Below are 12,772 nucleotides of genomic sequence, written 5' to 3'. Positions count from 1 at the left end.
AGCCAAGCCCCAGTTCCTCCTGGAGGCCGTGACTCCCGGTGTGCACCTGCCACCGCAGAGCAAGCAAGAAAATGTATTGTCTTCGTTTTCCTCTGGGTTCTGCAGCTGCTGGACGGCTGTCTTCGTCACCTAGAGTGTAAACCTGCACTTCTTGGGTTTACAGGGTCCAAGCGTCACATTTGGGGCAGATTTCGGGGAAGCGGTCCTTCAGAGGCTGATTAGCAAAAGCCCGTTACTCACATGGCAGTGAGTGCTGTCCCCCCCTTCTTGCCTTTTTTCACTTTGCGGCTTTCGGACCACATTCCTCAAAGCCACCCCATGCTTTGTGACAGCTGGAGTGGTTGCCTGGAATCCTGAGGAGGTGGCAGGGCCTCTCGCATTTGGGAGCATAGAGCCATTACCTTAAAGGGAAAGAAAACTGAACCGCTGGTGCATAAATTCATAATTTGTCCCTCCAAGCCAGACGGTTCCAGAAAGACCAGGCCAGTACGGTAAGTCTGCCTTGTTTCAAGATGTCTGTGGCTTTCAGAGAACTGAAGTTTTACATTCCAGTCAAAGAAACACTAAAAGTTAAGTTTCTTGGGACTTACTAGCAACATTTGTGATGGCTTCAAATTGGGGCTGAAGGATGTACCATGAAGAATTCTAGAAGCCAGAGACTCTGAGGGGTTAAAAATAAGAGCCACCACCCCATGAGCGCTTACCGTATGCCTCCATGTTGCACATACGTCACCTCAGTTAATTTTATTTAACCCTAACAACCACCCTTTCATTCATTCATTCTTTATTTGTTAAGTGCCTGGTATGTCCCAGACACTCTGTTCTAGCAGATGGAGACACAAAATAAATAGAATGAATAAGTAAATCATAGAGTGAGGTAGGAAGTGGTAAGAGCTATAGAAATAATTGATTAGGAGAAAGGGATTTTGGAATCCTGGAGTGTGACAAGGATGGGGTCCCCAGATCTCACTGAGAAGTTTCCCTTTAAGAAACACAGGGAGAGAAAGAGGGTGACCCATGCCATATAGCGGGGGAAGAATGATACAGGGAAAGACAACCAATGCTGATTTGGGTCAACACAAGGAGGGAAAATAAAATAATTTATTGGAAGACTATTAGAGAGTTTATTGAATCTAAGATAAGGTGGAAATTGGGTATTATTTGTGTGGTCAGCAGAATAATGGCCCCCAAGGGTTGTCCTTGTCATAATCCCAGGAAGCTGTGAATAGGTTCATTTACATAGCAAGGGGGGATTAAGGTTGCTAATCAGCTGATCTTAAAATAGGGAGATTACCTTGGATTATCCAGGTGGGCCCATGTAATTGTCGAGGGTCATTAGAATTATAAGAGGGAGGTAGGGGCTTCCCTGGTGGCGCAGTGGTTGAGAGTCCGCCTGCAGATGCAGGGGACATGGGTTCGTGCCCCGGTCCGGGAAGATCCCACATGCCGCGGAGCGGCTGGGCCCGTGAGCCACGGCCGCTGAGCCTGCGCGTCCGGAGCCTGTGCTCCACAACGGGAGAGGCCACAGCAGTGGGAGGCCCGCGTACCGCAAAAAAAAAAAAAAAAAAAAAAAAGAGGGAGGCAGAAGAGAGAGACCCAGAGAGATGGCAGTGTGAGGATTTGTCCCAACATTCCTGGATCTGACATGGAGGGAGGGGCCATGAGTCAATGGGTACAGTGGCCCCTAGAAGCAAAAAAATGTTAGGAAACAAATTCTCCCCTAGAACCTCCAGAAAGGAACACAATCCAGCCGAAACCTTGATTGTAGCTCAGGGAGATTTCCAACCTACAGAGCCGTAAGATAGTACATTTGTGTTGTTTTATGTCACAAAGTTCGTGGCAATTTGTTCAACAGCTATATGAAACTGACACAAGCATATCTACAGAAAACTTCCCAAAGATTCATCACCCTCAGGCTTTGAGACACACAGGCACCAGGGAGTCGGTTGGTCTCTTGGGATCACCCAGGATGAACCCGCTTCAGCCACTTTCCTTTCTTGGTTAACTTCTCTCTCCATTCCGATGGTGCCTGGTCTGTTTGAAGAACATCATGGTCAGTGTGGTGGTGCTGAATAAGAAAAAGGAAAGTGGAGGAAGATTGGGTCCACGCGGTGATGGGACCCTGGGCTTTCCAGGTCTCCCAGGCAACTGAGAGACATATGTACTCTACCAGGGAGATACAAAAATCCCCAATTTACAGAGGAGGAAACTGAGAGATTAAATAACTTTCCCAAGTTTAAATAAATGAGATTTGACTCCAAGCCTCTTTGCCTTCAAGTCCTTGATGTTATGAGCTCATCCAAATGGTTCAGAACAATGGGAGGATGAAGACTGACTCCTAGTGATGTCATTGCAACATCAATGTGACACCAACCCCAATGATGGTATGTTAAGGTGGTCACACTTGTTGAAGTCACTGGTTAGTCAAGAGAATTGCACCATCTATTTAAAACAAAAAAGTCCTTATTTCAGGACTTTAAGTAGAGCCAGTCCACACCACAGCATAGACCTCCATTCACTCTCATTCTCTTCCTCTCTCCCTTTCTTTTTCCCTCACCCCCTGCCTTTCTTCCATTACTGAATGACCAAAGGGATCCTTTTGATTTTCCAGCTATAGGTTTTATTCAGTTAAATAAGGAATTTCTACACAGTTTAACTCAACTTGCTCATGAAAAGGTCTCTGTGCTTTTTCCCATCCTTTGAGGTTCAAGTTGAGCTCCTCTCCGTGTGTATGTAGGTAGCAGGCCATCTGTTATTTCTGCCTGCCAGCGTTCCTTCACTCTTCTCTTGCTAGGAGTATCCTAATTTTTCTATGGGAAACACCCCACCCCCAATATATCCAGTCTTGGTAGCTCTGTCAATCAAGTATCACATCCTCTCCCGGCTCTAGACTCAAGCTTAGCCAATCGGACTTCCTACAGTGAACCAAGCATGGGAAATTGTTGAAGCTGGTGCATCCTGGGAGATCTAAAGAGGCCAACATTTTCCACGCTGAGTGTCTTTCCTTGAGGCCATGAATTGTTGGGGAGTTTTCTGCGAATATGATATCCCCAGTTTTCACTTTTTCTTACATTCACTAATCTCTCCATAATCTTGCAAAAAATTATTTTTAATTTTCCCTGCTTATGTTAACGCAAGTCAATGTTGGCTACTTGAAATTCAAACAAACAAACTTAACTGATAAAATCTTAACTCTTCAATAAGTAGCTTAATTTACTTGGGCTTTAATATTTTGTACTTCAAAGGCTCTTAGCTCTCTGTGTAACTAAATACTACATCACCATTAAGATGTAGATTTTGCTACTTAACATGGAGTATATTTTTCTCTACATGTGTGTTTTTTTCTAATCATAAACCCCATGGCTGGAATAAAGCAGTTCATCTTGCAATTTATCCAATAACCAAAATCTTACCTTTATGTAGCTTTTTTTTTTTTTTTTTTTTAAGTAAGTGAATTGAGATTTGGTCCAAAATTTCAAGACAGGATCCAAAAGAGAAAATTTGAAAGTCATAAAGACCTTGACAAGGGAAAATTCTGCCATTGGAGGGGACCTCCAGGGCCCTTGATGGAGACCATCTTTCTAACCATCCCAGAAAACCAAGCTCCTATTCCACGATATGAAGAAAAGCTATTAGGTACAAAGATATAGATCATCCCCATTACTCATGCTTTTAACTTAAAAATAGTTTTGCACCTAGTAGGTCCAGTTTTCTCCTTAGAGGACAGCGGCAACATCTTCCTGAAAGAAGAGATACTGGGAGTTGAAGATGGCTTATTCATTTCCTTTGCCTCCAATCCATCGGCGCTGGTTCCGCTGCCTGCGTTCACCAACCTCTATCAAGTCCTCAAGACTAATCAAATATACTGAAAAGAGGTCCAAAAGCCCTCTCCCAACTGGCCAGGAGAAATGCTCTCTCTTCTCAGCCTTCAAGGACACCCCTAGCCTTCCTGAAATCAGGAGTTTGCCTGCAATGTTTTTGCAGATGGGTAATCGCTTAAAAAAATTATCCTGAAATTATTTTACCATCTTATAGAGTAATCTTCAGGAATTTTCCTTATTAGAGATTTTTTGTGTCCTTTTTAACAAATGACCATCCGTAAGACATGGCAAACAATTCTCGGTGAAATTTTTTTTCCCAATTAATAGAAAATTATGATGGTGGAGAACTGAGAACTGGAGGGATTTGAGCTGCATGACATTTTCTTCCTTAAGGAAAAAACAATCCAGCCCTCATTTAACAATGTCTCTTCGTAGCTTTGAGCCAGTTCCTTCTCGGCTTTATCCGATGTTGGCAAATTTACTGGGAAGACAAGATTCCAGTGCCCACACTCTTCAATCCTTCTGGAACCTTATTTGTATCTCTATGTCAACATAGTGAAGAAAAGGTAGTGTTTCATTTGGAGCAGCCCACAGCTACTGGCAGCCTCCTTAATTAGTGTCTGTGACCAGTTAGCATTGTTTAGATTTCGTTCAACACACTTACCCAGAAGCGTGCTTCTCAGCTGCTGTGTGGGCACCAGCTGTCTTTAATCTCTCAGGACCCAATTCAGAGACCAAAAATTCTGTTATGAGCACAAATATCTGAGAGTGGGTATTTGTTTATTTTCTGCTTAAGAGACAACTTTCATATATCTCTGCCATTAAAAATAAATAAATCAATAAATAAATACCCAAACCAACACAACAGACAAAAAATGGAGCATCTCACTTCCAACTAAAAGTTTGGCTCATGTAGAAATGGCACATGTTTTGGTCAAGAAAATACTCCTCCTCTCTTAGGAATAATAAACTCATCCCTAAATTCCATTTTGAATACTAAACATATCTGTGACAAAGAAGGACAAAGAAGCTTAGGGTTTCAGGCAAAGAGGTCATCATTTCTGTTGGCCAAGCCATGCACATTCCACTTCTTGTAACAGTATGCTACTGATTGGTACCTTCATCCATCTTCTATTGTCCTAAATGTGTGAACAGAAATGTCTGCAAACAGTGCTTGCCTGAGGCCTGGGATGCATTCCATTCGGTGTAGCACTACTTGGGACAACAGGGCCCGTGTCGATCCTCATCAAGGTTATATGTGCAGTTGGATGTTGGAAGTGAAGAGATCCCAGGCCCCTTTAGGTGCCTTGACCCTGCATGAGGCACACTGTATCATGACCCCTGTTTCTATGACTTCATAATTTTATAACCCCAGCACTCAGGACAGTTTCAGGCATACAGTGGGTAGAAGGCTTCTATAAAAATACAATGACTAGAACAGACAAGAAAATCCCAATTCTTCCAATATCATTTCAATGTAAAATTAGGTCACAGGTATCATAAGGATTCCTAGAGTTCCATTCAACTGCTGCACATCCCCAAAGATAGCTGGGGACCTATAACAGCACAAAGGGCCCTTAATGATACTTGAGAGACCAGAAAGTGCAAGGTCAATCCTGAGCCAGCCACCCGGGAAAGCAGAAGGGAGCACTGAGAGGGAAGAGAGGGGGTAAATGTTGTAAATGTGTGTATGTGTTTCTCCCAAGCAACTAGACTACTAAAAAAAAAAAAAAAAAAAAAAAAAGAGGACAGAAGGTCCATGGCAACAAGTGGAACACAGAGAGGAAGAAATATTTTTTAAGATTTATAAATACATCTATAGTTTGCAGAGAAGTGACCTGTTGATAGTGAGAGGTGGAAAATGCCGGGATGTGGGGTGGGTCACATATAAAATGTGAGTCTGCTCCTGCTTAGAAAGGAGGGGGTAGGATGGAGAAAAATAATTTTCTTGAGAAGGATGGGCACCTTTTCCTTTTACAAAGATAAGTGAGAGACGGTCCCACGTGACCTCAGCTCATTCACTCCTCAGAATGGAATCTTGGGATAGGGGCTTAGAAAACTGACAATCATCTTTGGGGGCTCCACAAATAACTCCTCCAGGAAAAATAAAGGAAAAGTTTGCTGCAAAATGTTAGTGGCCACCGTTCGATATATTCAAACGCGGTGCCCATTTTATAGCTATTACAGATATTCGCGGATAGAAACATGAAAGTCTGGGGAACGGGATGCTGCCCTCAATCAACCATCTGGGTCCTTAAAGAAAATACGTGCACAGAAAAGAAAGCAAGGCAAATTTTTTAATTCCATGAATGTGTATTAAATACCCTCTGTGTGTCAGGCACAGGCGCTAGGGATACAGCAATGAACAAATTTAAGTCCTGCTCTCATGGGATTCACATTCTATCTCCAAATTCATCAAGAAAAGTCTGGGCTTCCCTGGTGGCACAGTGGTTGAGAGTCTGCCTGCCGATGCAGGGGACACAGGTTCGTGCCCCGGTCCAGGAAGATCCCACGTACCGCGGAGCGGCTGGGCCCGTGAGCCATGGCCGCTGAGCCTGCGCGTCCGGAGCCTGTGCTCCGCAACGGGAGAGACCACAAAAGCGAGAGGCCCGCGTACCGCAAAAAAAAGAAAGAAAGAAAGAAAGAAAAGTCTGACCTCAGATTATCAGCCCAAGCTGCCTACTCTGGCTACACCTGCCATTCTCAGTGGCAAACTAGAGAAAGTGAAAGACAATGAACGTTTGCCCTCACAATGAAAGCAGAACTAGCGAAGGCCACCTGTCCCAGCAAGGGAGGAGGGGGGGAATCTGCCCACAGCCTGGCGATGACCTGGGGATGCAGCGCAGGGTTTGCTGCTGGGTCCCATCCCCTGTGCAGTCACCCTAGATCTAGTGTCCTCTCTGGCCTCAGGGACCCTAGAGAGATTAGTAAGCGTCCACATTCACGCATGCTAGGACACTAACTCAGCCAAGCAAGAGAGCTGAAGCCTCCAGGCAGTGACAACTTAAATGTCCTAAAACTGGACCAATCCATAAAAACTCCTCTTTGGGTAGCAGAGAGAAGTTGTAAAGAAAGAAGCGAGGGGCCAGGAATATCCTAGCTCCCCAAAATGAAATTCACTCTCAATTTGTTCTTTGTCCTGTTAACCAATGTGTTCGACAGTCACACCAATGACCCACCAAGTTTGCTGTTGAGGGACTCGTGGGGAGAACAATTCTTACCATGACTCTGACATTTTCTCCTGCAGCCAACAAGACGGTCAGTCTGAGCCCTCAGTGCTGTTTAATCACCTATTCAAAGTCTCGCAATTCTCTTACCCAAACTCCAAGGTCAGTATTCACCCAAATAACACAGTAACATAAAATGCTTCAAGGTGAGATAGAAAACAGAAGATTCCCCATTATTTTTACCTCATCCTTGGGTTCCCAAATCATCACGTAAAAGAAATTAAATTGGTCGTCAACACTGTTCATGATCTCGACTCATCATCTTTTTGATCTTGAGCTAGTTTGTCCACTGTACATCTTGTGCAATTTTCTTGTTGGTTCCAGTTCCTGGCTTCACCTGTGTATTCCTTCACCGTGGCTTCAAAAGTATAACTTCCCACCTGGTCCAGCCTCTCTTCTTCCCAACCTACATACATAGTCCCTTCTCGCATCCTACCTTTTCCATGTGGCTTTCTCCACGGCTGAACTCACAGAATGCCCACTATATGTAGCTGTAAGCGTTCTGGACCCAATTCCAATGGGTGGGTGTGTGAGTTTCCTCACCACCACCCCACCTGCCCCGCCATCCAACAGGTAAGTTTCCAATACCAGCTGGGTGTTCTACAATTCCACTTAATACTGACACTACCTACATGGAGATGGTATCAGATCCCACAGATTAAGGCCTCAGTCCCATAAGACCATCTCCCCACACTACCACTTCAGCCGCCAGTTGTGAGTCCAGGTTATTACCTGTGCTTCTGATCAGGTGACTATTGATGGGAGGTTTCCACGACCTCCTCAGATTCGATTAATTTGCCAGGGCAGCTCACAGAACTGAGAGAAACATTTTACTCATTAGATTACTGGTCTATTATAAAAGGATATAACTCAGAAACTGCCAGATGAAAGAGCGGCATATGACAGGGTATGGGGAAAGGGCTCAGGGTATCCATGCCCTCTCCAGGCAGGCCATTCTCCCCAAATCTCCATGTGTTCACCAACTGGGAAGCTCTCCAAATCCCATCCTTTTGAGTTTTTATGGAGGCTTCATTGCATAGACATGATTGATTGATTAAATCATTGGCCATGGGTGATCGATTGGACCTCCAGCCTTTCTCCCCTTCCCCAGAGGTATGTGTGGGAAGAGGGGAAGGGAGGAGGGGGGACTAAAATGTCCAACCCTCTAATCACATAGTTGAGTCCCCTGGCAACCAGCCCCCATCCTTATGTTACCTAAGTGCTTTCCAAAAGTCGCCTCATAGCATAACAAGACATAACTTTAGAACTCTCATTACTTAGGAAATTCCAAGGGTTTTAGGAGCTCTGTGTCAGACATGGTGACAAAGACTAAATGTATATTTCTTATTATAAATCACAATATCACAGTAGCTCTCCCTAACATTTAGCATTTACAGTCATGGTACATATGCCTTGCTTCCCTTGATAAATTACAACTCCATAAAGAAATGAATGCTTGGTGAGCCCCAAACACCTAATACAGCACCTTGCATATATTTAGTATGCAATAACCATTTTCATTTTTGAAACTGCATATACCTTGTTTATCTTATAGAAGATTTAAACATGTGGCTTCCGTATACCGATTGATTGGCCGATTCATTAAAGGTATCGCTCATCTTTTATTAAAAAATAAAACAACCCTTGGGGTTCATACAGTACGAAAAGCTCTCAGTAAATGAGACAGATGACCATTGCCAACCTGCTCAATCATGGGATGCAAAGGTTTTAGGTAAATTACAGTACAGCATAGACCTTTCTGCTGCACAAGTGTGAAAGCTGAGGTTAAATTTCCTCCACCTATAACATACATAATGAAACAAATATAGAAACAAATAATAGGGAAGTAAGTTATAGATGGTCCTTTAGAAGTCAATTTCATCTGCGCATCTAACCATAAAGGCAGCATCTGCTCTGCTAAATACAGGTGTTTTATATCGTTGTCATTAATTGGAGGGGACATTATGTCATCATACATCAACAGTTAAGGTTGGTTAAAGGGCCACTTATCTCAGGTGCTGTCATTAATCAGGTTCTTTTCAGCTTGGTGACTCCAGAAGCTTGGCTCCAAGCTGCTCTATGTGAATGAGTTTCCCTATGGCTTTAAGGTGACTTTTTATTATCATTTTGAATGAAAAACTTGGGACCCCAACGTAAGTGGCCATTAAGGTAACTCTTCTGATGCTTCAGAGAAGAGAAACATTTTCTCCCACCCTGATCATCATTCCTCCCCGCCGCCTGCCTCCCCCACGCCTCCACCAAATAGCCACGTTGGAGAGAAAGGCACATCAGCACAAGCTGCTGCCTCATCATGCTTTAACCCATTAATGGATCTCAAAACACCAACAGTAGCACATCTGGCACTTAAACAGAGCTGGAGGGCAGCAGAATCCTGTGGAAGACAGCACCTTCTCTTTCTGCCTGACACCCACATCACCCAAATGTCTTCCTGACCACTCCAAACCCACAGTGTGATGTCCACTCCAGACAGGCTTCTAGGAGGCAGTCTTCCTTAGTCTGTGCTTTCACTGAAAATGCCTGTCCTTTGTCCTATTCCTTCAGGGCCATTGGAAGTGGCATAATTTGTTTTAGGTTAGGTTATTTAGGGACAATAATGGTAGCTTTTAAAATACTGGCCTTTGTACTTTCATCACCTAAACTCTAAAAGTTAAGATAAAATGTTCAGGCATTGGGTTGATAGTTCAGGCAGGGGACCATTTAGTCCATATCAGATCTTCATGCAAGGAACCCCTACACTGCCCTGAAAATAAAATTCTCTACATATCCCAAATTTGGTCTCTGACTGTCTCAACCTGTGCAAGAGATTAGAAGAGTAAAGGGGAGGGTACGTTTATCATTCATTCATTCATTCATTTATTCATTCATTCAATGGATATTTTATTGCCTACGAGGCACTGTGCTAGAAGTGGAGGATGCAATGATGATAGGAAAACCACACAGCCCTTGCTCTCAAGAGTTTACAGTGTGGATGGGATAGAAATGAAGCAAATAACAACTCAAAAAAAGATGTAAAATTATAACTGTGATTAGTTCTCTGGAAGAAAATGCTAGGTGTCCAGGCAATCATACAAACATACGTGATCTGAAGTATGTATAGAGGTTGGCCAGGGGAGGATGAAGAGTGATGAAGAGGGTTCCTGCAGAGGGAGTGACAGGTACAGGTGCTGTGATAGGAGGAAGCAAAACAAATTCCAGACATGGGGCCCCTGTTGTAGGCAGCGCTCTAAGATGGCACCCAAGGTCCTCATGCCTTGGGTGCACAAGCCCTTCATAACTTCTGAGACTGTGAATATGATGGAGTTTGCTCCCATGATTAGGTTATATTATATGATATAGTTAACTTCCAGAAAGGAAGACTAAGTGGACCTGATCAAATCACATCAGCTTCTAAATCTGAATCCAGACGTCAGAGGCAGAGAAAACCAGAGACTTAAAACATGAGGAGGATTCAATGCACCATTTCTGGCTTGAATCAGGAGGAGGGGGCCACATGACGAGGAATATTGGTGACCTCGTGTAGCTGAGAGCAACCCTGGTTGGCAACCAGCAAGGAAATGGGGCCTCGGTCCTACATTTGCAAGAAACTGATTCTGCCAACAGCAAGACTGAGCTTGTGCATTAGTTTGCTAGGGCTACCATAACGAAGTACCATGGACTGGGTTGCTTCCTCGAAAATTTATTGTCTCACAGTTCTAGAGGCTGGAAGTCCAAAATCAAGGTGTTGGCAGAGGTGGTTTTTTCCCTGAGAGCTGTGAGGGAAGGATCTGTTCCCATCCTCTCTTCTTGGCTAGTAGATGGCTATGTCTTCTATGTTCCTCCACACTGTCTTCCCTCTAAGAGTGTCTATCTCTGTGTTCTAATTTCCCCCTTTCATAAGGACATCAGTCACATTGGATTAGGGCTGACCTTATGACCTTATGATTTTTAACTTGATCACCTCTGTAAAGATTCTGTCTCCAAATAAGGTCACATTTTGAGGTACTTGGTTTGGATTTGGATCACCTTCAAGATATTGGGTCACATGCCGAGGTTCTGAATTTGGGAGAGGGAAGAGGGGAGACACGATTCAACCCACAGAGCTTGGAAATGGATTTTTCTCAGAGCCTCCAGACAAAGTCTAGCCACCATTTTGATTCTGAACAGAGAAGCCAGCCACACATGGCTGGACTCTGACCGACTGATCTGTGAGCCAACACATGGGTGTTTGTTTAAGCTACAAAGTTGGTGGCAATGGTAGTGCCAGAGCTCACTGACAGAACGGGGCTGGGGTGGGGTGGAATTTGTCCTGAGAACAATGGAAAGCCATTGAAGGGGTAAGGATGATAATGACATGGTCAGATTTTGTTTTTCTTTTGGGCCTTTCTTTTTGCTCTTTTCCTTTGCTTCCAAATGAAAATTCCAAAGGACTAGGTGGCTGCAGAGAAAGATGGGCAGCTCCTTGTCCATCAATCCTTATAGCCTATTGAAATGGAAGAAGGAGAAAGATAAAGGGGAGAAAGAGATGAAGATAAATATTTTTTTAAGGCTCACTCTCAGCTCAGTTACTATTCTGAGGTTTTGGGTGCATTTTCAGATTTAATTCTCACAAAAAAACTCTTCGTAGCCGTATTTCATCAACGATGAATCAAGACACCCAGAAATTTAGTAACATCCTCATGATCATTAGCTCAGAGGGAGTGTAACTGAGACTTGAATCCAGGCTTGACTGTCTCCAAGGTTTATTCTTTGTACTCAATGCACTGAAACCATGACCCCATCCTGCCTCTGCCAGTGCTGTTTAATAGCAAGTATATCCTGTACAAGACTTGGAAGAGTCCTGTGGATTAGGCAGGACAGGTATGAGCACAGAGAAGGAGAATGCCTTGGCATTAAGGGTCAGGTGGGTGTGCGAGGGGGCAGGATAGATGGGGAGACTGGGATTGAAATGTACACACTGCTGTATTTAAAATAGATAACTGGGCTTCCCTGGTGGCGCAGTGGTTGAGAGTCCGCCTGCCAATGCAGGGGACACGGGTTTGTTGCCCGGTCCGGGAGGATCCCACATGCCGCAGAGTGGCTGGGCCCGTGAGCCATGGCCGCTGAGCCTGCGCATCCGGAGCCTGTGCTCCGCAGCGGGAGAGGCCACAACAGTGAGAAGCCCACGTACCGCAAAAAAAAAACAAAAAAAAAAAGATAACCAACAAGGACCTACTGCATTGCACAGGGAACTCTGCTCAATATTCTGTAAAAACCTAAATGGGAGAAGAATTTGAAAAAGATTAGGTACATGTATATGTATAACTGAATCACTTTGCTCTACACCTGAAACCAACACAACATTGTTAATCAACTATGCTCCAATATAAAATTTAAAAACAGGGTCAGGCGGATTGGCCCAATTGAAGATGAGCAGCAGAAATTGTACAAGAGCCCAGTCACCCACCTGGCTGGTCCCCTTCCTTTCCCATCCTTTTCTTGTCTGTATCAACAGTCAGTGACTGAGGACTGAATGGGTGGATGTGGTAACAGATCCTCTCTTGTTTTAAGGTGAGGTAAAGGGTTTTAAAATCCTTCTCAAGAACATCCAAGCTCTGAATTGTCCTCAGCACCACCTGGAGGCATTGCATCCTCATCTGGTCAGTACTGAGGATTGCTGGATGCAGAGCTAGGAATGAATCCTGCTGGTCCATCCCAGGGCACTTTCAAAGATTTGAAGAAAACATT

This window comes from Leucopleurus acutus, assembly GCF_964270905.1.
Source record: "Leucopleurus acutus genome assembly, chromosome: 13".
NCBI classification, from domain to species: domain Eukaryota; kingdom Metazoa; phylum Chordata; class Mammalia; order Artiodactyla; family Delphinidae; genus Leucopleurus; species Leucopleurus acutus.
The sequence above is the reverse complement of the archived record's forward strand: the minus strand, read 5'-3'. Positions refer to the sequence as shown.